The sequence below is a fragment of the Delphinapterus leucas genome, chromosome 1, assembly GCF_059928025.1.
Source record: "Delphinapterus leucas isolate spDelLeu-1000000601 "Yukka" chromosome 1, BTC_Dleu_Yukka2, whole genome shotgun sequence".
Classification (NCBI taxonomy): Eukaryota; Metazoa; Chordata; class Mammalia; order Artiodactyla; family Monodontidae; genus Delphinapterus; species Delphinapterus leucas.
In genome coordinates, this window is record NC_143129.1 from 55,205,037 (window position 1) to 55,229,637 (window position 24,601).

General features: G+C 51.6%; 1 protein-coding gene across 1 annotated transcript in view; it reads right to left on the reverse strand.

The window, feature by feature from the left end:
• CACNA1E (calcium voltage-gated channel subunit alpha1 E) overlaps positions 1-19,247 on the reverse strand; it is a 645,631-nt gene extending 626,384 nt beyond the window's left edge. The window contains exons 1-4 of the mRNA XM_089910334.1: positions 17,843-19,247; positions 8,450-16,128; positions 6,632-6,890; positions 1,448-4,925 (exon numbers count right to left, since the gene is read on the reverse strand). The gene's annotated coding sequence lies outside the window, so the exon portion shown is untranslated. The remainder of the gene's footprint in view (positions 1-1,447; positions 4,926-6,631; positions 6,891-8,449; positions 16,129-17,842) is intronic.
• Between the last annotated feature and the right edge of the window lie 5,354 nt (positions 19,248-24,601).

Sequence of the window (24,601 nt, forward strand, 5' to 3'; positions counted from 1 at the left end):
TTAGTTTCTTTCCCAGTTGAGAGTCTGTAAGTCTTGCTAAGGTTATGTTCCAAACATGGGTACCTACTCTTCCTCTTTGCTCCATTTGCCCCACTAAGGCTTTCAGGAAAGCCACGGGGTGGAGGGCGGAAATTTCCAATCATGGCTGGCCATGGCAAGTGCCCAAGGGACTTTTTTTAAAAAAATCAAGATCCCAGGACCCCTCCGGAGGGGGCCCAGCCTCTCCGGGAGACACTTGTGCAGGACCAGGAGCTGTGGAATAAGCAGCCTCGGTCTCCTGTTACCGGTCATGTGACTTCGGGAAAAGATTCTTTTCTCTCTCCGAGCCTCAATTTCCTGGTGTGAAAAACATGGAGATACTGTTTACTTCACCAACACTTCGTGAGTAGCGTATGGTGCCTGGCATACCGTAGATGAACAGTTGATGGCAGCTCCCTTTCACTTCCCTCCAGAAACCTGAGGTTCCAGAGTCCAGACTTCAGAAGGCTCAAGAGAAAGGGTCGAAGCCCATGAATATTGCTCATGTTACCCTGACCTTTGATTTGTGCCTTAATAAAGGTCCGTGCCCCCTGCTCCCGGGTCAGCCAGCTCCCACAGGGCCGCAGGCAGTCTTGACAACAAGCCAGCGTGGGATAGGTGATTTCCAAGGGTGGGATCTCTGCTCTCAGAACTTCCGCGGAAAGGGCTCAAAACTGACCTACTCCACCCGCGAAAGGTCAAAACCCAGCCTTGCTGAGAGTTTCTGTCAGACCATCAAAGTGTTCCCTGGCCTTCCTCCTCTCACCGACCAAAGCACATACGGCCAGAGCCACCGTCACTGGCTGCCCCCCTCTGGAGAGTGACAGGCTCGCCCCAGGTCCCGCCCTCCCACCCTGTCCAGCCACCATCAGCCCCTCAGGCCACTCTCTCCTGCCAGCCCGGGGCACCTTCTAGCCCCTGTCTAGACCCACTTTCCCACTTTGAAAGGTGACGATCCCCCAATACTCCCTTCACTGTCGACACTGAGCTAGCTGTGACTTACCTTGAGGGTGGGCCTACTGCCAGCAGCCTAGGTGAGAATCTGTCCTTTTCACCCTTTTAACAGGGGAGAACTCCCAGGAATACTGAGCTACCTCTCTAGAGTATACTCAACCCAACATTCAGCATCGCAAGCCATGCGGAGGAGCCCTGTCCCACAGGTGCCACGCCGGGCGCATTCATCTTCTCCTCCTCCCACCCGAGAAGTGAGGGAGGCGGCTGCCTTTCTCCTCATTGTATAGATGAGGGTCATTCACATGAGCTCTCACCGCTCGTGGGTAGTGCGCTCAGGATTCAATTCCAGGACTTCTGAGTCCCAGATCAGAGCATCTTCTACTCCACTGTTGCCTACCTCTCTGCAACCTATCTTGAATCTATTGATTTTTCTCCCCCTTTGCTGCCCTCAACTGAACCCACCATCCCAGCTCACCTGGGTCACGATAACAGCCTCCAACTTGGTCTCCTCGTTCCCATTCTTGGTCCCTAAAATCCGCTTTCCACAACAGCCAGAGTAGAGTGGTCCTTTTCAAAAAGTGATCGTGTTGGGGTTTCCCTGGTGGCGCAGTGGTTGAGAGTCCGCCTGCCGATGCAGGGCACACGGGTTCGTGCCCCAGTCCGGGAGGATCCCACATGCCGCGGAGCGGCTGGGCCCGTGAGCCATGGCCGCTGAGCCTGAGCGTCCGGAGCCTGTGCTCCGCAACGGGAGAGGCCACAGCAGTGAGAGGCCTGCGTACCGCAAAAACAAAAACAAAAAGTGATCGTGTTACTCCCCCACCACGTGTGAAAGAAAATCTACCTCCTCACTGTGGCACGTGAGGCCCTCGGTGACCTCAGCCCTGCACCCCTGCCCCCAGCTCATGCGCTCCCCCTTCCCCTCAGACTCTGCATTCCAGCCACACTGGCCTCCTTTCCGGTCCTCAAGCTTTTGCCAAGGCCTGGGGGCTTTGCACTTGCCGTTTCTTCTCCTCTCCTCTTGTCACTCTATCTATTATCCTATTTTAGTTTCTTCATAGCACTTATAACTATTTGAAAGTATATTATTTATTTACTTCATGGGGGGTTTTTATTTTGTTTTTAATCCACCTCTACTGCCCAACCCTCCCCAACAATGTAAGCTTCGAAAGGGTTGCCACAGCATCCCCTGTGCTGGAACAGCACCTGAACAGCAGTAGGTCCTCATCGGTAAGTCTCCACTGTTGAGTAGGTGAACGCTAAGGAGGCCGCAGAGATGACAGGCAGCGGGGCAGGCCATCAGAGGGGAGGAGGCCGGGGCAGTTTCCTCCACGGTATAGAAATGGCCCTATACAGAGCCTCGCCGTCAGCCATGCAAGAAGCACATCAGGTCCGAAACATAAAGAAGGCAGCCAACTGTTAGGCCAAGGAGGGAGAACTCTTTGGAAATTGGGAGGGTAAAGAAGGGAGAACTGGGGCTTCCCTGGTGGCGCAGTGGTTGAGAGTCCGCCTGCCGATGCAGAGGACACGGGTTCGTGCCCGGTCCGGGAAGATCCCACATCCCGCGGAGCGGCTGGGCCCGTGAGCCATGGCCGCTGGGCCTGTGCGTCCGGAGCCTGTGCTCCACAACGGGAGAGGCCGCAGCAGTGAGAGGCCTGCATACCGCAAAAAAGAAAGGAGAACTGAAATGCTGGGTTTGTGCTGGTAGCTGTGATTTTTTTTTAAGGCCATGCAAGGGGGTTCCTGCAGTGGTTCACCATGAGCAAAGACAAAAACTTCTAGAAAAGAAAGGAACTGGGAGAATGGTGAGAACTAAGTGCTGCGGACTAAGATGGAAGAGGCTCCGCAGAGCTTGTGCTCACGTGTGTGGGTTCACGTGACCTTCAGGGAGGCCTCCTCCAGAAGAGAAGAAAAAAGAAGAAGAGGAAGGAGCAGGAGGAGGAGAGGAGGAGGAGGGGGGAGAGGAGGGGGGAGAGGTGAGGAGGAACAGGAGGAAGAGCAGTTGTAAACAAGGTAGCCCAGTGACCACAAGGAGTGAGTAACTAGGTCCCAGATGACCTTGGCAGTGAGGATCACGTGGGGAAGTCCAAGGGTGCGCCCTGACTTCAGACAGTGAGAGGTGGAGGGAGGGAAGCAGTGCAGCGCTGCTGGGAAATGCTCAAGTTCCTCCTTGTCCAGCTCCTCTAACCGGGCCAAGCTCTTCCTGCTCTGAAACTTGTGCTGGCTGTACCTCTCCCACTACAGACTGTGTCCCTGGGGATACTCAGTGCTTTGGGATAAATGTGGCACATCTCTCTGGAGCATTGATTTTACTCGATTATTTGGTGGGAGGCATGGCTTGATTAAACACATAGGGATTTTATTTTGCAATAGGTACAAGATGTATGTGAATTTTTAAGATAACATGGGAGTCTTTCAAAAATGTCATACCTGTAGCTGTCTTTATAAACAGCCCAAGGGGTCTCTACTCTCTCCCGTTGTTCAGAGGCATCACTAGGAAGGGTAGAACAGTCAGTGGTTCAATGCACAGGCTCTAGCACCAGACTGCCTGAGTTCACATCCAGGTACTGCCTGTATGACCTTGAACAAGTTACTCAACCTCTCTGTGCCTCAGTTTCCCCATCTGTGGAACTGGGCTGAGAGTAATGGTACCTACTTCATAGGACATGTGCGTGAAGTGTACAGGGTAAGCACTAGGTACATGTCAGCTGTTTCACTGCCCAGGACACTTGATTCCATGCCACCTCGAACTACCTTCTCTCCCCAGCAAGAGCATTGGCCACATTGGGAGTGGGATAGTGGTCTGGCTCTTGGGCATGACACGTGAGCTGCAGGCACCAGCAACTTTCCCCCCATACCCTGCCCCCTCCAGAGAGGATCTTGGGAGGCTCTCACCTCAGGGCTCCGCCCCTTGCTGCCTGATTCCCTTACTTGAAAGGTGCTTTATTCACAGTCACTGTCTTCCCTTTCCTACTAACTCCTCAGCGCTGGGGCTGGGACTAAAATAAGACAAAGTAGAGGCTTAGATGGGAATAAAGACACAGACCTACTAGAGCATGGACTTGAGGATATGGGGAGGGGGAAGGGTAAGCTGTGACAAAGTGAGAGAGTGGCATGGACATATATACACTACCAAACGTAAAATAGATCGCTAGTGGGAAGCAGCCGCATAGCCCAGGGAGATCAGCTCGGTGCTTTGTGACCATCTAGAGGGGTGGGATAGGGAGGGTGGGAGGGAGGGAGACGCAAGAGGGAAGAGATATGGGAACGTATGTATATGTGTAACTGATTCACTTTGTTATAAAGCAGAAACTAACACACCATTGTAAAGCACTTATACTCCAATAAAGATGTTAAAAAAAAAGAAAAAAGTAGAGGCTTAGCGTACAAAATTTAAGGAGACTCACCCTCAGAGCTGTGCAAGTGTTCCTGGCTCAGTTCAGATATCACGTCCCCCAAGAAGCCCTGCCTGAACACCCTCATCCAAGTCTTCTTGGATGTCCCTCACTGCCCTCCCCTCTCATCAAACTCCATTGCAACTGCCTGTTGACCAGCAGGCTCCCGCGCCGGCCTGCGCTCCAGAAGGTCGGGCATGTAGCATCATCCTTTCTATTCCGGCAGAGCCTCACACTTGCTGAGCAAGGGGAGGAACACAGCGAACGTCTGGTGGATCGAGGTTGAAGGAATCGTTCTAGAGGAGACCCTGAAGCCTGGCAAAGGTAAAGTAATATGCTAATCGCCCAGGTCGGGTAGTGAGACTAGAAAAGAGAAGTGAGGGAGGAGGAGGGGAGAAGGGGAGGGCAGAGGGAGCTTTGGGATGGCTTATGGCAGAAATGCCCTCAGCTGAGGGGCAGACGCCCAGGAAAGAGGGAAAATACCTTCTCCTACCTGACAAACGTGGAACTCACTCCATCATTCCTTCATTCATGCACAGGGCGCTGACACCAGGCTCTCTTCTGGAGAGTGAAGAGACAGAGGTGGGCGGCAGGCCCCTCCCCCAGGGCTCCCGGAGGCCCTCCCCCCCACCCCCCCATGGGCTCTGCTCTGTTTCTCCCTCTTCCCATGCTGATTACGCACCACTCAGGCCTGTGCCCCACATGCCTGATACTGACATATAAGTCACAGCAACCTCAGTCTTCAGGGCCACCTGTGACAATCCCACTGTAGGAACTGTGCTTCTGGGGAGACTCGGTGAGGTGCGATGAATACACACGAGAAAAATCAGAAGGTTGAGTGGTGGAGCCTCAGGCATTGCTGATTCTCTCACCCCTGGTCCCCTATCCCTATCGCCTCCCTTGCGACAGTCCTGATAGGCCCACGAATGGCCAAAAGACAATCCCCACACTGGAAAACCTGCCTCCAAAAAGGAGAGGCCACAGGAGGCAGTGGAAGGAGCAGAGTATTTGCCCGCAGGTTTGGCGGAGAACCGCTGAGTGAATGTGCTGTGCCATCTAGGCTGTCTGTGCCCCATCCCAGCCCTGCTGATTCGATGGCATGACATATGCAAAGGCCCGGCACCATCCACAGGGGGCTTCAACAAATGCTAACGCTGTTCCTTTGAATAATGAACTCCACGATTTATCCAGATAGTTTTATAAAACTTCTTTGTGTAATTGGTATGTTGCAGTGTCTCCCCCACTTAAAACATTATTTTCTAAGGCTGTTCATTCGTCAGATACCCACTACAGTGGTCAAGCACCAGATGGTTCTGCTTGTGGGCAGCAGAGACCCGAGCTCCATTCTGGGGACAGGTAGCACAAGGGAGGGGCAACCATCTCCACCCCGGGCATCTGGAAACGCTAACCAAAACGGGGGAAGGTCAGGTTAGGACAGAAGACATAAATGGGAGGTGGGGCGGTGACTGGAGTTGGCTGAGACGAAGGGCAGTCCGGGGAGAAAGGCCAGCTTGAGAAAACCTGTGGACAGGGGAGCGTGTTGCACACGAGGGAACTGCAAACGGGTCCCAGGCCTGGGGGCCTGGAGAGGAGACGTGGCACCACAGGTGGTCAAGGTCCAGTCCAAAAAGGCCTTTTATTCAAAATAATGGGTTTGCCTTTATCCTGAAAGCTACAGAGAGGTACACTTCAGCAGAAGGTTGGACGGGAAAGGGTGGGAATGGCTCTAGGCAGAGGCCAATGTAATGAGCTGGCTGATGAATTATCAGAGCCTGGATTAGCACAGTGGACCCAGGAATGGAAAAGAGGAAGTGGAGTCAAGAGATGTTTAGATGGTAAGAAAAACAAATACAGACATTAGGGATGAGAGAAAGGAAGTTATCTAGGCTAACCTCCATATTTCAGGCAGCTAGACCAGTGGCGATTTACTTAGGCAGGGAACCCAGGAGGAGACGATAATAGTGAACTGGGTTTTGGATAAAATGAGTTTGAAATATTTGAAGGACATCTAGGTGGTGTCCTATAGAACCTGTAAGCAACACTGTGTTCACTGAGTCTGGTGAGTGCTCTTAGGCCTCCCAGGTCCTGTGTTCTCGTCTGTAAAATGGGGTTGATACCTACTTCCTAGAATTATTGAGAGAATGTTCACTAAATAAGATAGCCATGGGAAAGCGCCAAGTCCTCTAGCTGGCACACAGTGGGAATTCCTTGAATATTCACTGAACCTGAAGGTGGTGGTGACCATAGATGTTTCTTTGTTTGAATACCTTTACTGCAGGTATTCATCATGGTCTCCTCAGGGCAGTTCTGGCTATGTGGAGAGGACCGTGTTCAGGGCTGCCAGGAGACCAGCCGCTGAGAGAGGAGCTCTGTGCATCCACCTCATCAACTCCCATGCCAGGGACGTACCTCGCCTCTTCTTGCGCCCTGACAGCCTCCCTGCCCCGACGAGATTCCAGAGACAGGGAGGTGCTCCTGTCTGACTCAGGTAAACTGACATGCAGGGGCCCTGCGGCACATCTTGCCCTGCGAAGACAAACAGGTTTTTATTACCTCCACCTTAGGACAAAGCCCCAACCTCTCGCTGCTGTAGGAGGTTTCATTCCCAGGAAGAAAAAATCACCTCTAGTTGCAGTCTGCATGTGGCACCTCCCTGGCTAGACTGTGAGCTCCTTGAGGGGAAGGAGCTGGCTCCCTCAGGTCCCCATTTCCCCCTGGTACTCAGCACCATTCCCATCTGAGCACATGGTCAAGGAAGGTTTGTTGAATTTTCATTCCTTTGTGATTTGTTTCTGCTTCTGAGCCAGGGGCTCCCTCCAGGTAAGCAGAGTTAAACGCACTCCACAGAATTCAACAGGAAAATGTCATACACACTGGGTCAAAGTTACGGGGGCTCGGAGCCAATAGTCCCTGCTGCTTCTTCGCCTCCTTCCCTGCTCTGCACCTGTCTCAGCCTATGATGCTGAGGGTCTCGGAGGTGGATTCCTAAGTCATGCCAAAGACAATGCATTAGGTCCTTCAACATAGAAAATTCAGTCTGCTGGCCACCAAATTATATCACCTTTAGCAAGAAACTGAGGCAACTCCAAGAGCTTTCTCCTCCCCTATGATCTCAAACTCTGGTCTATGGAGGGAATTCCCTGGCAGTCCAGTGATTAAGACTCTGTGCTTCCACTGCAAGGGGCTCGGGTTCGATCCCTGGTCAGGGAACTAAGATCCCGCATGCTGTGAGGCATGGACAAAAAACAAACAAACAAACAACTCTGGTCTATGGAGCACTGGAATGGAGCAAAAGACGCTAGGGCTTACTACCTAACACACCCACGGGGACTTGCCACTAAAACAAGCCGACTGACACGAACCCATCTTCCTCCCTATCTTTATCTTCTCCTCTGCTGGGTCACCTCTTAGACCTCTCTGGCCAGCCAGTACCAGGCAGCCACCGCAGAGCTGCGTCTCATCCCAACTAGCTACAGCAGTAGCACACGTGGACTCAGCCCCATGCCCGGCACAGCAGCTATGGCATTTCAGCAGAAGGGTGGCTCCCAGACCAGCCTCCCTTCCCCCATGTTACCCCCGGGGTTGGCTGGGTCTCTTATTCAGTGACAGCCTCTGACGTCCTCCCCGCCGCCAGGTGAGCAGTCAATCATCCAAGGTCTCCACTTGGAGAACAACTGATTTAGATTTCAGAGATTCAGGAGGCCTGGGGAGACTTTCCTAAATGAGATTCCCCCCTGTTCCAGCCCAGACTCCCAGTTGCCTAGCAACCGTAGGACGCGATCTGGGAAATCCAGAGCTTCCTCCACAGCCCCGGATGCTGTGCTGAGCTTGGTGTGGCCGGACAGGAGGAAATGCGCTGCGGCTGATAACTATCAGGGGTGACGACCATAATCCCAAACCTGCTATTACTGTGTTTACTGAGGAGCAATTGCCACAGAAGCTCACGCCACTGGCCTTTCCCAGGCCCTCACCCTTCCCGCCTAGTGCTGACTAAGGGAGTAGAAACAGCCTCAGGCTCCTCCCAGGAGTAGAAGCTGTAGCCTCAGAGAGCCCCAGGGCGCTCTGACACCAGTCCTGCCACTTACGCTGCTCCCCAAAGTTGTGAGTGGCCCCCAGAGAAGAAGGAGGAAGGTTGGAAGTGAGGCTCAGGGCACATCCCCTTGGCCTGGGTCAGGGCAGGGAGCATCCATGGCCAAGAGAACCAGAGGTGATGTCTGGGTTGCAGGGGCGCTGGTCTTGCGAAGGGGTTGCTGGGCTCTCTTTTTCTTTCCTGAAGCCAGTGGCCTGCTCTCTGCCCTCTTTTCTGAGTGGCCCGCTCAAGGCCAGGCTGAAGATGAGGAACAGCTGTAGAGCTGAGGACGCTAAGCTCCACCCCCTACCCCCCACCCTTCCGCCTTCTGGTCTCCATGTCTCAACTTTGTCAACTGTGGTAAGGAAGAGTAAAAGAAAATTCCTCCCCGTGTCAGGAAGCCTTGTTTATGAGCTGCCGACTTAGGCTTCATGGGTGAAAAGAAAACACCCAGGCTTTCACCAAATTGTCTCTCTGAGAGTGACATGTCACCCTTCCAGAAAGCTTTCCACTCTGCCTTCCTCCATGCCCTGGGTCCAAAATCCTGGCTCTAGCAATGACATCCTGATGTGGCCCACCTCTTTTCTTTGGTTTTTCTCCCTCCATGAGGCAAAGGCCAGAACCTCATGGTGCCCACCTGGGAATCCAGACCATGGGGACTAACTAGTCAAAGTCATGGACTCTTAGACTGTTAAATTTTGGCATGACATTAGATATAAGCTAATCTAATATCCCCATTTTACAGATGGGGAAACTGAGGCCCAGAGAGAGAAAGTGACTGACCCACAATCACACCGCTGGTTAATGGCAAAATTGAAACTGGAGCCCAAGCTTCCTGACAATTATTCTTTCCAGCACACCAAACTACCCCTTGATTCTGCTTGTACTTTGGGTTCAGATCACAGAAATAGAGATTTTTTTAAACCTAGCATTGTGGGATTTGATACTAAACACTCTGAACTTTTTCCAAAAAAAATTTTACAAGGGTCTTTCTTAGCCTTTCCTCAAAGCATTGTTTTCAGGTAAATGAAAGTTGATAATATTACTCTTGCTGTCTAGGTTGGGAAACTGAGGCCAGAAAGAGTTACCCTAAGTTACAACAAGGATGTATCTAAAGTGGGAAGAAGGGTTCATGTTTCCAGTCTCTTCATCCAGTGCTCCTTCCACTATACTCTCCGCCTCCATAAATCAGGCATTGCCACCCAACTAACCAAACTTGCCAAACGCTACTATCACAGGTGCCCCTTCCAGAGACAGTCAGAACTGCCACAGTATTTTAATTCTGAGCTCACATGCTGCCTCACTCAAGTCACTGTCCTCTGAACGTCATCCTCGAGGAGAAGCCACCTCCCCTTGCTCCTTTCACGGCCCCTCTCCCAGCTTCCTCAGGCCCTTGGGGGAAGAGCGCTTCTCCTTCTCTGTTGGTTTCCACTCCCAGCGGGAGAGCTGTCAGGGAGAAGTGGCTGCTCAGCATCCCTGGATGCCTCTGGGGTTGTTGTCAGTGGGTGGGGGCCTCCAGTACTTTCTGAGGGCTGTAGGGTGTTCACCAGGAAGCCTGGCTTGTGAGAGAAGTTAGCAGCTGCCTGCCTTGGCCTCCTGGCTCTGGACAAGTGTTTCTCTGCTTGGACTATCGCAGACATTGTGATCACCATTGTGATCAGTGGTTCTCAAACCTCAGAATCTCTTGGGCGGTGATAAATTCAGATTGCTGAGCTCCATCCTTTATTCAGTTCCTTATTCAGTAGGTCTGGGGTGAGCCTGGGAATTTGCATTTCAAGTTCCCAAGCAAGGCCAATGCTGTCGGTCCACACTTTGAGAACTCCCGTGAAAAAGGCCATGACTGGGCTTCCCTGGTGGCACAGTGGTAAAGAATCTGCCTGCCAATGCAGGGGACACAGGTTCGAGCCCTGGTCCGGGAAGATCCCACATGCCGCGGAGCAACTAAGCCCGTGCGCCACAACTACTGAGCCTGCGCTCTAGAGCCCGCGAGCCACAACTACTGAGCCCGTGTGCCTAGAGCCCATGCTCTACAAGAGAAGCTACCACAATGAGAAGCCTGCGCACCGCAACGAAGAGTAGCCCCTGCTCGCCGCAACTAGAGAAAGCCGCGCACAGCAACAAAGACCCAACGCAGCCGAAAAAAAAGAAATAAATTAAAAAAAAAAAAAAAAAGGCCATGACCCATACAATCTGGTCAGGTACAAGGGTCTGGAGTATGGAGAGGATTGGAGAACACGGAAAGGAAGGAGGGTTGGGGCTGGGAAGGAGTTAGACAGAGGACCAGCTACCTACATTGGAAGTTTGCACATACAAGTGGTGTGCACAGGTGTGACGATATAGATGCTCATGCCAGGATTAGTATAGCAGTTCAGGAATCGGGAGCCTAGGGGTGAAAGGCCCTGGCAACTTAATTGCCAATTCTCTCTCTGTTACTACTCTCCCTCTCCTCTCCATTCTCAGTGGCTTCCCTCCAGAGAAAGTTCCCTGAGCTTTGGCTCCCTGGTGACTCATAGGTGGGGGGAGGCGGCGAAAGGGGGAGGCAGAGGAAGCTGAGCCACTGGTCTCTCCGGGCACAGGCTGGGCGCAGTAAGCAGCTCAGAGGGCAGGACTCACTGGCCAGGTGGGAGTGGGCTCCAAATGTCCGGGACAGGCAGAAGGCAGGGGCAGGGCAGCCCCAGTTACCCCTGTCTTCTGCTGGCAACTGGTCCTCCCTGTCCTGGGCTCCTCCAGGGGGCCGCATGTGTGCCAGATTTCCGGAAGAGCCGGAATCCAGTCCCCTGGGAGGCGGTGGGGTGTGGCTCTGGGGGAAGGGGCCCCCTCTGTGGTGGGGTGGCATCCAGACACTCACCCTGGCCCAGCCTCCCTCCCGCATGGTCCCTTAGGGCCAGGAGGCCTGGGATGAGGGAGACAATCTCTCTGCACATCAGTGCGCACGGCTGCTCGGAGCACAAGAGCGCCAGGGAGGATGGGAAGCAGAGGACTTGTGGCTCAAAAAGGTAACGACTAAATGCCAAGAAGGCTGACCCAGTCCTCCTGAGTCATTTCCCAACGAGCTTCCCAGTAGCCAATGGGCTTACTGTGCCCAGGACCTGCCTCACCTGTAGGCCGGAAGGGCATATATTGTATAATTTAAGGGGCAGCCAAGCAGATTTCCGGTCTCCCAAACTGACTCCCATCACCTATGGTAGGGCCAGAAATAAGTTTTCATTGCTTTGGGACTCAAGCTCTTTTGGAGGGAAAACATGGGATGGGGGGCAGAGAGGAAGGATCAAAAATACTGGGATTCTTCTCTGCAGCAGAGGGATGTCATCCGGGAGAGGGCGAGAGGGTCGATAGGAAGGCAAATGGGGAACAGAAAGAGAACTTGAGAAGTCACTACCCTGCACATGGGGCCTCCCGCTTGTGCCGGAGGAGTGTCTCAGCTGTACCACCTCTGGCCCTGTGAGCAACACGCTGGGCCCCTCCCTGCCTCCACACCCTGGCCTCTTCCCACCTCGCACCTGTCAGGAATGTTGCAAGACTCCATTGACCAATGTTTACAGAATGCTCCAGAGAAGAATGATCCCGTTGCCAAATGCCTGAGTCATCCGGTCTCATCACCCTTTGCTCCCACTGGAGCAGGGATCACGCTTAGCCACATTTCTTCACAAAGAGGCCTTTTTACAAACACAGGCAGGAGGACAAGAAAGGGACCTGTAGTGAGTGCCTAACATATGCAGGGACTGAAGGAGACACTCTCGCACATATTACATTATCCAATATGACAAACCTCGGGTGACATCACGACACCCATCTTCAGCTGTGGCAACAGAAGCAGAGAGGTTAAGTGGTTCGACCCAAAGACAAAGTTAGTAAGTAGCAGAGCAAGGAGTGGAACCTGTCTTCACCTGGGCTCCCCAAAAGCAGAGCGTGATTATACATGAGTAGTGTATTCGAGAACGTGATCCAAGGAGGCAGAAACAGGGCAGGAGAGAGAGCCAATACAGACAGTACACTGTGAAGCCATCCATAAGGGTCAACTGGTTGACCAGTCCTATGGGACCATCTAAGGACACTTGGAAATGTATCTCAAAATCATCCACCAGTGTAGAGAACAGACTTATGGTTGCCAGGGGGGAAAGGGGGGAGGGATAAATTGGGATATTGGGATTGATATATACACACATACATAAACGAGGTAACTAATAAGGACCTACTGTATAGCACAGGGGACTCTACGCATTACTCTGTAATGACCTATGTGGGAAAAGAATCTAAAAAAGAGTGGATATACATATATATATATATATATATATGTATATGTATAACTGATTCACTTTGCTGTACACCTGAAACTAACACAACATCGTAAATCAGCTATACTCCAACAACAATTGTTAAAAAAAAATCATCCACCGGAAGAAAGGGGGAACTCATTTATCCACTGGCTATGGTTCCCCATTGGCCAAGTTGTCCCACAGAGTATTAATTCCTCTGTATTTCTGAGCTGCATATGCATAAGCCTGGGAATTCTGCACAGAACTGGCCACAGCAGCAAAGGCTGGAATAAGGTCCCAGGCACTGAAGGCTTGAAGTGGTGCCTAAGGGCAATGCTCTGGTCCACCGCACATCCCACCACACCACCCTAGATACACTGAGTAACTTACACGCGATCTCCAGGGCACTCAGGGGAAGAGCCAAAATGTGAATCACAGTCTCTGACTCCAATCCATTCATTCAACAAATATTTATCTCAGGTCTACTGTGTGCTAGACACAGGGGCTTAACAGTGAACAAGGAAAGCAAAATCCTTGCTCTTACGGAGCTTAAATTCTAGTGGGGGGAGGGAGGGGGCACAGGGGACACAGGCAATTAGCCACTGAACAAATACACAAGTGCTGATTGTATATCAGGCACTGTGCTGAGCACTGGGAAACCCCAGAAGAAACTGTTTTCTTGTCACTGAGACACAGGAGCAAAGCACCACAATCTAATGTGGTAACTGCTGTGATTAGGGTTAGGGTTAGGGTTATGCACACCCTCTGGAGCACACAGAAGGGGCATCTTACTCCAGACTGAGAAGGGGTGGGGGGCATCAGGAAAGGCTCTCCGGAAAAAGATGAGATGCAAGTTCTTTGGAAGGCCAGGCATCTCTGGAGTTGGGGAAGGGAAGGGTGTGCTCCAGGGGGAGGGAACAGCATGGGCAAAGACAGAGAGGAATGAGAGGATGACATGCTCTGCAAATAATTCAGTGTGACTAGATGGTGCTATATATGCAGGATAGTGTCAAAAGATGAGACAGAAAAGATAGGCAGGGGGTGAACCACAAAGACCTGAGTACCTAATACTGAAGCATTTGGATTTAATTCTGAAAGTGAAGGAAAACTTCTTTTAGTCCTCTAAGCCCAATTAGCTCTCGAACATCTCAGCCAAAAAGGGAGATAAAACCAATCAGTCAACACAGAAATAGACCCCAGTGACCTTGGAGAACCCGAGGATGGCTGATCTGCATTGCCTGGGTTACATGTCAACAACTCAGCTCTCAACACTTGAAGAGGCACGGTGGCAGAGGGCTCTCTCTTGGTCACTCTGTCCAGTGCAGCAGCCTCAAGGTCAGTTCCTCTGGAGCTGAAGAGTCCATCCTCTACCCTATCTCTTTCAGCTGCCAACTCAGCCCCTCCCCTCCTCAGCCTTGCCCATTGCAGGCAGAAATCCAAGGGCTGCCGTCCAGAGGTCTGTGACATCGAGGACTTTGAGCTCAGGCGTGGTGTCTCTGGCCCTCCTTTGGTTTGCATGAAATACTTACCAGGGCTTTCCAGCAGAACCCCACCACCAAAGGCTAAAACCAGAAAAGCAACCAGCATCTGGCTGCCTCTTTTGCAGAGGCCCATCCCATCCATCATCTGGGCAGGAGAAGAGCTTCCTGCAGCCCACAACGGCATCCAGCAATTTCCCTGCAGAGTCCTTGTCAAACTGAGCCCCTGGTTTCCGTTCATTCTTCAAAGCAAAGAACACTGTGATGATCTGCATGCAGACGAGAGCAAAACTCCCAGCAGCACCCTTCCTGTTCTCAAATTCAGAGCGGAATGAAATTCCATGCCAGCATCCTCCTATCCAGTGAGGTTCTGAAATGACCTAGGCCACCGTCGAGGGTCCACCTGGAGTTCAGAGGTGGTTGAACACCTTGAGCCTGCAGCCAGGACCTGGGGTCAACTTCAGAGTCCTTCCACTCACAGGGATGGAGTGAAGACCTCAAAAACAGTTCCTAACCCTAGCACTGGTTTTGGGGATTTTTTTTTTTTCTCCCTTGACTTGTCCCTACCCCCAGCAAAATTCCCTGGTCCTGGATCCCATTCCTGCAAGTTCCTGGTCTGTGCTGGGTGGCCCTCCTGTGCTTGCCAGGCTGCTCTTTGCAGCAGGTGGTGATCCAGGGCGACATCATTCCCACAGAGGCATCACTGGCATTTCAGTGAGAACTGAAGCTTGTGCTTCAAAGTAGACCAATATTCCAACAGAAGCTGCAGGCTAGTAGGAGTCGTGGTTAAGGGCATGAGACTGCCCCCCTTCCCCCAGGAAAGACCCTTGTAATCACACACCCAGGTGCTTCTGGAGCTATAAGACATGACCCCCTAAAGGACATTCTGGGCATAAGATTCTGAGAGTATCCAGGGCAGTGGTGGAGGGAGGCTACTTAGGACACGCACAAATGTAAACCAACAAAGCAGAGGCTTCCATCCCCAAGGATGCCAAGGACTCTAATTAAACTGACTCCCAGTTGCTCCCCTGAATAGAGAAGCAAATCAGAATCTTTGCGAGGGACGCTTCCCTTTCCCCAGACATTCACCCTCCTGCAGTGGTCCCCTCCACCACCACCCCACCACTCTCCCTGGCTTACAGGTGCCTGGACTCCTCCTGAGGAGGCTGCCTAGGGAGAGGGAGGATGGGGTGCTGAGCACCGGCCAGGGAAGGAGCTCTTGGGGCTTAGCAGGACTCCTCTTGCGAAGGAAGGGAAAAGAGAGATGGACCCCTAGAGCTGGTTTCAGGCTGCCCAAGTGCTGGGATATCATCACCTTTCCCAGCAGCCATAGCAAGCCCCCACCTGCTCCATCCCCAGGCTTCTGGAAGGAGCCAAGGAAACAGATGTCTTCATAAATCCAGGCCCTCTCACTGACACATCTCATCTTTTAAAAAGACCGAGAGAGATGAAACCTCCCAGTCTCTTCTTGGATCTCAGTGACAGATTTTTCTGATTCACCTCATTACCTCCTCCTACGGGGGCCCATTCGTTTCCACCTCATTTTCTTCCCAGTTCTCATTCCTGTCCCCATCCCAGCATATCCTGATTGGGGGGCAGGGGGTGTTGTCTGTCTTCACCCAGCCTTCACCCTTCCAGACATGGCCTCACTCCCTTGGCACTTCTCTCTGGATTAAGACAGGTTCTCTTTTCTGCCCCTCTCCTCCAGATCAAAAGCCCTGGAAATCTTTCCATCCAGCATCTCAGGAAGAAACAAATCACAAGGCAATGGTGTAAGAGGATGCTGTCCTCTGGGCTTTGATTAAGAAGTAATGGGGGGGGCTTCCCTGGTGGCGCAGTGGTTGAGAGTCCGCCTGCCGATGCAGGGGACACGGGTTCCTGCCCCGGTCCGGGAAGATCCCACATGCCGCGGAGCGGCTGGGCCCGTGAGCCATGGCCGCTGAGCCTGCGCGTCCGGAGCTCTGCAACGGGAGAGGCCACAACAGTGAGAGGCCCGCGTACCGCCAAAAAAAAAAAAAAAAAAAGAAGAAGAAGTAATGGGGGACAGGACCTCTCACTCTGGCCTGGAACCCTTCCTGCCTCAGTTTGCTCTGAGTGTTAGTGGCCTTTGCAAAGATCTTAAACCCCACCATTCACATCTCTGAATCACCCACGGCATCTAGCAGAGCAGCAGCACAAAGTACACACTCAATAAATAATCGATGAATGGAATCCCTATAAAGTTTGAGTCATTCATTGAACGCTGCCTAGGATCATTAATATATTTCAAAATGGCAGGCTCTTGGAGTTAGAAGGGACCCATAGGGGTCATCCGTTCACCCTCCACCCAGCACAGGAATATGTACTGCAGGATTTCTGACAGGTGGACATCTAGCCTAGACTCCTTGACCATCTCCATGACCATGAATACGTAAGGCAGCCCAGCCCCTGTCATAGTTGAGATCTCTAGTTATGAGAAAAATCTTTTCTACTATTTACCAGAAATCTCCCCTCCCCACTGCTGAGTCCCACACCCCTCCACACATGAACTGTTTGCAGAGCTTGTGTTTTCTGCAAGAGTGTAAGTTCCCTGAGGCAGTGCCCAGGGCAGATTGGCTTGCAGATTGGTTTGCTAATTGAAGGCGGTAGCAAATTCTCTCTAGAGCACGGTAAGACAGAAGAAAAGGAAGCCAAGACCCATGGCTCTGCCCATACGTGTCCCAACTCCATATAGCCAGGCCGCCACCCCTCTTCATAGCTTCCTCCGCCAAGGAGACAGCAACTTAAAACCAGAAGAAACGCAAATGGATCCTAGGTTGTTAGGCTCTGTTCCTGACCCTCAGCCCCATCCCAGGCCATCTAAATGTTATCGATAACACTTTCCCCTCAGAAGGATATGCTTAACAGAGAGAGCGAGGACGGGCTTTCTCAGACTGAGAAAAACAAAACCCTACTCCCTCTGCCTTCTGCAGTGTGCAGGACACTGTTAACTAATCCAGAAGATGGGAAGAAAACAGCAGGATAGCTTTGGATTAGGTTTCACACAAGCTCTTCCAAAACACAAATCAATTGTTTTCACTCTGAGGCTTTCAAAGAACAAGATGCCTGTAGAGCCAAAAGCTGGAAGTTTTCTAGGCATCTGGATGTTAAGCGAATGGAGATGCAAAGATACGCTATGCAAATAAGAGTCACATGACAAACCTCTTTTAGTTTATAACTGTTCCTGGACCACAGGCCTAAAATGGACCAAGGCTCTTCCTTACCTGTGTTCCTGGGGCCTGCAATTTGGGCCTTGGCCAGATAAAGAGAGGAGGGGATATTAGGGAGCAATACTGATGCATATTTATTCCCTGAAAGGCTGAGTTATAAAGTTAGTGGGTGAAAGGGACCAAGTAGGGGTAATAATAATGGTTGAGATGAGGTAGAGTTAAGTGGCAGACCTTTATAAACTATAAAGCCCCAGGTATAGTAAACGTGAAGTATTACAGACTATAAGAGCAGATTCCCAGGTAGAAGATCCTCAGAAAATGTTAGATACGTTTTTCTCACCTGAGGCATAGTTCTACCCTGGGACTTTTTATGGTACAAAAAGCAAAATAAAAGCTGACTTTGTTGGACAGAAAAGAAACAAAAGGAGATGGATACACAAAAAATGTAAGTGCTTAGAATCTGCAGCATACATTGAACTCTGCCCACCTGCCTTTAATATGCTCCCCAAAGCTTCTGATGGTCCCCTTCAGGTTCAGGCAGGCAGTCCCAGCTAGGGTTCTGGGAGATGGCAGCAGAACCTTGATTCTGGGATGACCTTGGGCTTGAGTTTGCAGAGCTAAAAAGGAAAGGAGTTAAAACAATGCAAAGCCCTCCCACCGGATTCCACCTTCTTCTGTTGGCCACTTCCTTCCTTCCCTCCTTTTTCCTTCCCTTCCTGCAGGAGCTACTCTGCCCCACCTTCCTTCCTGGGGAGGAGGACCTGCCCTTTCCTCTTCTAGGGCTGGTGCCAAAAGGATGAACAATGCTATGTTGAGGGGGGCGGGGGCGGGGACGGGGTGAAGGGAGTCTAGAGGTGGGAAGAGGCAGTTGATGTATGACCTGAAGCAGAGAGTGACCAAGCAGAGACGTTTACTCCTCAAGTTGCATTTCAAGGGTCTTTGGCCAGTTCCCAGAAGTTTCCTTTACTTAAGCTTACAATCAAAGAGACAGGTAATTGCGGCGGCAGCAGCAGAACTCCCACACTCCCACCAGAGCATCACCCATGGTACCCAAGTAATGCGATTTCAGGTCGCAGAAAAAAGGGTGGTGTCAGCGAGATACAAAGGGGGCTTAATCTGGGTAGCCATTTGCAATCTCCCTTCCACTGTCCACAGTCCTCTTGAGAGAAAGAGGCAGAAAGGAAACTGGGAAAGAAGCAGAGATGTCAAGAGGGTTTCTGGAAGTCTTGAAAAGGCTGAGGACAGAAAGTAAACTGTGTTAGGTAGGGGAGCCAGCGGACAACAGAAAAGGTAAGACAGAGCAGTCGCCCTCATAACAAAAGCATTAAGTTAGCAAAGGAGATGACAGAGTGCGGGAGGGGCAAGGTCAAATGGAGTTTTTTTTAAGGCAAAGCTCTGAAGTGAGGGCCAAACTTGAGCTGGTGAGCACAAAAGAGAAGGCACTCCAGGAGGCAGCTGTGAGGGGTGGGACGAGTGAGGGATGAAGACGAGAGTGGGAGGAAATCAAAGGGTCCATCGAGTGAAGGGGGGCGCCAAGGAAATTCTCCCAGGAGGGTCCCGCTTTGTCTGGCAAGGGCGGCGGCGGGGTCAGCACGTGCAGCCGGGAGCGCCGGGGAGGAAGCGCGACGCGCGAGGGCGGGCCCCGCGCTACAGAAGGGGCGCATTGTCAAGTCCCGGGCCGCAGCAGATTGCCGCTGTCCTGCAATACCCTCGCACCCTGGCACCGCGCCACTGGCACCACCCGCGGGTTGGAAATAGCTGCGCCGTTCCCATGGCGACCAGGCAGCGACTCCCGCCCCCGCCGCCCGCCCCAGGCCCTCCCCGCCCCGCCCCGCCCCGCCCGCTGCGCAGGTCCGCCGGCCAGCGCCCAAGTAGACTCCCTCCCACCTGGGCGACCCCCCGTAACCTTGGCAACAGCGGCCGCGGCGCACGGTGGGAGGGAAGGGGGGAGGGAAGGGAGGAGGAGGGGAGGGAGGGGAGGGGAGGGAGGAGGAGGGGAGGGGAGGGGGGAGGAGGAGGGGAGGGGAGGGAGGAGGAGGAGGGGAGGGGAGGGAGGAGGAGGGGAGGGGAGGGGAGGAGGAGGGAGGGGAGGGGAGGGAGGAGGAGGGGAGGAGGAGAGGGGAGGAGGAGGCGGGGCGCAACGCCTAACGCCGCTCGGCCGGCCCCTTCCCTCCGACCAGCGGCGCCGCGCGCTAGGCCCGGGCTCTCGCAGACGCCCCGGCCCCGGCCTGGCCAGCTCTCGGGCGGGGCCGCCGAGGGGCCCGGCTTCAGGCGCCGCGGGAGCCGGCGCAGGAAACCTCCTCTCCCCGCCGCCTGACCTACTGGAAAGGGGGGAGCAGGGGAGGAAGCTCCGCGGCGACTGAGCCTGCGGGAGCACCGCGCTGACCGCGTTGTCTCCTCGGAGCCTCCTCTGGCCCCGCCTGACCTCCCGCCCCTCGAAATCCTCGCCGAATCTCCCCACCCTTCCTCCGGCAATGGGTGGAGGCCTTGGCGGAGGGTCTCCGACCTGCGCAGCCCCGTGGAAGGGGGGGCCGGAAAAATAAAGCTCTCTCCTGCCCGACGGCCGGGGGCCGGGAAAAACCGTGAAGTGTGGGCCGAGGGGGCACTGGGCTGGAGGGGGAATCGCCCTCGGGCGCCGGGGTCGTGCGTTCCAGGGAGCCCCTCCCAAAGTGCACTGCACGCTGTGAAAGTCCTTGTAGCTCCTCGGTGGGATTGACGCCCCCACCCCTCCCTTCCCAGAGGAAGATTTCCACTGTGCGTAACCCTCGCGCTTTGGTTTGCTGGTGTGGTGTGCAGGGAGTGTTGCGGGTCCCCAAAAGAGTGTCTCAGCTTCCAGGGTGATTGGGTCAGTACTGAGACTTTGACCGACCAAATGGGGGGAGGGAGGGGTGGAGGAAAGAAAGGGGCAGACTAGAGAGTTTCACTTCCACCATCCCTCTTCAGGGGCAGAGTCTACCCCTGACTCCTTGGAAGGTGAGTACCTGCAGGGCAGAGCCCCTGGCACATAAAAGGTTCTGAACTAAATTAACATTTATGAAGGGATATGATTAAAACCAGATACAGCAGTGCCTCCGTTATTCAGTTGTCCCGGGTGGGCAGGGCATCCCAAGGAAATACACTTAAAAGTGTTCAGGGTCCCTTGAAATTTGGCCCCAAATCAAAGGAACCTAATAAAATAATTAATACTCTGCATTTGTAAAGTCTTTTTCTCTAAGAATGTTACCTCATTCCAAACATATTTTTTACTTCAAGTTGGATAAAATTCCAAAGCAGAAGAAAGGATTCATATGGGGCAAATAAGTTTCCAGCTATCCATGGTCAGAGTGGAGGAGCATAAAGAGTTAGCTTCGTTGATTCTTAAAGCCCTGTGATTTCTTTGAAGTGGTATGGTGGGGTTACTTTGGTATGATCGAAAGAGTTAGGGGATGTACAGTCAGAGGACCTAGGCATGAGACTTGCTGGGCCATTTAGGCCTAAATTTCCTCGTCTGAGAAATGGTTACTGTGACGATGAGATAATATGAAGTATTCTTCGTAAGCTATAGGATATGCCACATAAATGCTTTAGTTACTGGGACTGGTATACAAGTCATGATTTATATACTGTAGCTGCAAAATACTTTCCCAAGACCTTACTGGTTATTTCTCCAGATATACTAGTAAAACAGACAACCTCTTTCCAGTCACCTCTGAATCGGGGAAGAAATTCATTTGTTTTTCCAGGGCCACTCCTATATCCTTGGCTCAGTTTGGCATCAAAACGCCTGATGACTTCCTTTTTACATCTTAGCCTGTAAGATAGCTTCAACTACTACACACTCCAAGCGTAGGCATCAAAACCCAAGCCCAGAAGACAAAGGAGTTATAAAAGAATAAATGTTGACCCAGGACCAGAAAGACAATCTGTTGTCCAGAGAACAAGACAAGAGGGTGCATGGACTCAGGTGCCAGATGTGCAAGCGGGGGGGTGGGGGAGCGGGGGTGGGGGGGGCAGGACTGAAGGGTTCTATGTGCTGTTGAATCTCCTTTAATATTACTATGGACTGAATTGCGCTCCCAGCCCCTGCATTCATATGTTGAAGCCCTAACTCCCAATGTGCATCTGGAGATAGGGTCTTTAGGAGGTAATTAAAATTGAGTTCATAAGGATTGTAGCCTTATATGAAGAAGGAAAAGAGAGATCTCCCCATCACCATCACCAGAGTGTGTATATAATGAGAAGGCAGCCGTCTGCAAGCCAGGAAGAGAGCCCTCACTGGAACCCAACCATGCTGGCACACTAATCTCAGACTTCCATCCTCCAAAACTATGAGAAAATAAATTTCTGTTGTTTAAGCCACCTAGTCCGTAGCATTTTGTTATGGCAGCATGAGCAGACTAAGACAAATATGTCTTTGCTTGGAGCTGAACACCCTTCCTACCACCTCTGCCACCTGGCATTTTGTTCAGCACTTCCACAGTTGTCTCATTTTTAATTCCTAACTGTGTGAGTTGGAATTGGCAGGATTTATTTTTAAATGAAAGAGCTAAAACTCAGAATGATTAAGTGACTTGCTGAAAGTCACACAGATTGTGAATGGGCCAAACCAACACTTGAGTCTCCCCAGACAACATCTAGTCAACTAATGCTAAGTACTTACCATGTGCTAGGTTCTGATCTGGATTATGGGACAAGAAAGATGAATGTGATTTAGAGATGGGAAGGGCACAGTCTGGTCAGGAAGAGGAACATGTAAACAAATCATTACAGCAAAGAAAAGTGTCTACAAGGATAATTGGCCCAGCAGGTTTTTGGGGAACGCGTTGCAGGCAGAGGAATCCTGGGAAAACATGGCTTTTCAGGGAGCCACAAGTACAGCTTAGAGCAGAGTATAGTGGAGGGAAGGAAGAGGCAGAGATGCTCCACAGGCCATTGAAGATACTGTTCCTCTTCCTCCTGCCCAAGGACTCTGATTACCTCCCCAGGGCCTTGGCCAAAAGAGAGAACTGAATTTGAACAGAGATCAAGGCAGTCCTTAAGGGACCCAATATCCCTAAGGAGATGCAGCAGTGAACTCTTCAATTAGGTTCATATTGACATTCTACAGTAAATTATCTTTGTTTGATTGTTTGAGCTGGGGGGTCTCCTAAGGGTTAGTTTATTACAGCCCTAACCACTTGTAAATAAGCGATAATGTGCTTTAATTAAGAGAAGATATGAATTGCATACCTATGCATTTTACTAGCAAGTGTCAATGTCTATATAGAATGGCTGGTTTCCAGAGGCACAGAGTCTTACTTAAACTAATACAGGATCATCCCTCACAATAGAAATGCAGAAAAGGATCGTAGTTAATGAAGGGACTAACATCTGTCTGCTCTGTTTTGGGAGCATTAGTCCAAGTTCTTACCAGTTGGATACGAGGATTCACTTACCTTCTACTGTTTTCTTTACAAGTTGCATACTTGTGTTTATCACAAGTATGACTTGTGATATCTGACTTTCAGGGACTTATTAAATCGCAGCACACAAATGCCCTCTCTTGGGGAGGGACTGTAGGTTGGGGAAGAAATGAACCCAGAAGGGCTATATGCACTCCCAGCCCCTCTCCCAGAAACTGGGTTCCGCAGGTCTGCCCACCTCCCCAGGATGTTCATTCCGCACACCAGGCCAACAGCCAATTTAAGGGCTGGTTCTGGGATTTCAACATCTCTCTGCCTGGGACGAAATGAAGACTATCACCTCTGCCTCACTGGAGATCTCATTAGAACTTGAACTCTGGTCTTTGTTCTTTCCCAGCGGGTTCAGTACAGTGGAGAAGGTGAGGGGAGAAGGGGGGTCGGTAAAACCACAACTCCCAGAGCATCAAGGGTCCGACGGGCCTCTGAGATCTGGATGTGAGTTAGCAAGCAATTACCTACAAGACAGCCTGGTAACCAGAGAAGCTGCCGAAAGAATTTGATTCTACTCGCTCTGTGAGAGGATGTCTGCCTTCCCTCAAGCACCCCCACCCCTCCCCAGCTTCTCAAGGCTAATTTCGCCACCCTCTGCCTACTTTCCAAGTGATATTCCACCCTCAGTGGAAGCAAGGTCCCAGGGCTCAGAGGCAGAGGGCTCTGTTCTGGCTACATTCTGCTTGATTTGGCCATTGTCAACATCACTGCTCTTTGTCTATATTGGGAGAAGGGGAAAGAATCAGAGGGTGCTGCTACCCTCCCTACTCCAATACCCCTACAGCCTTCAAACCCTTTGGGGGAAGAGAATTTAGGAAGAAAGAGGTGACTCAGAATTTTCTCAGAAACCGGAGTGGGAGCCCAGCTGGGCTGCAGGAAGTGTGGGGTCTGAGTGAAAGAAACCTCACATTCCTTTCTCTGTTTGGCTGTGAGCTTCCCCCTGCCTACTGTTGCTGGGCTAGTCCCTCCCCCCACCCGCCTTTTTTTTTTTTTTTTTTTTCCACTTTCTCTGGTTCAGCTGATATCAATTCAGATCCTGGTACTGAAAGGCCTCTACATAGATAAGATTAAGGTCCCGCACTTATCTTCAAAGAATTTATGAGAAGGAAAGACTTTCAGGAGGTTAAAAAAAAAATGTACCTAAATAACAATACAAGGCAATTATATGTGCCTAGGAGAAGGGCCACTGCAGCTAATAGTCCCGTCATTTCTCACCTGAATTATTGAACGGCCCTGTAACTGGCCCTGCCTCACCCTGCCTCCAGGGTTTCCTCTTCTTCCACTCCCCATCTAGTCTCCACACAATAGCCGGTGATGGATCTAAACTCAAATCCGATAGGGTCCCACCCTTACTTAAAAGCCGTCCTTGTTGGCTCCCCCACATCTTCCAAGATGAAACCAAAGCTCCTAACATGGCACCCTAGCCTTTTGTAGTCTGACCTCTTCCAATCCACGAAGCCATTCCCACTCCACACTCAGGCTCCAACAGGAGTGAAGCATTTGTGATGTCCAGATACTACCGGCTCTCTGGCCTCAGGGCCTTTGCACAGGCAGCTCTATCTGCCTGAAATGCTTTTCCTCTTACTGGCCACTTGGCTAACTCCAATTTGCCTTTGGGGACTCAGCACAGAAATAACTTCCACCTCCCAGGAACCCTTCCCTGATACTCTGAGTTAAGCACCCCTCATCAATATCCCCTTATCACCACAGTATGAAGTCTGAATTATAATGAGTTTTCCATCCCTCTCCCTTGTAAACATCAAGTTCCTTACTCATCTTTGTACCTAGAGCCCGGCACAGAGTAGACACTAAAT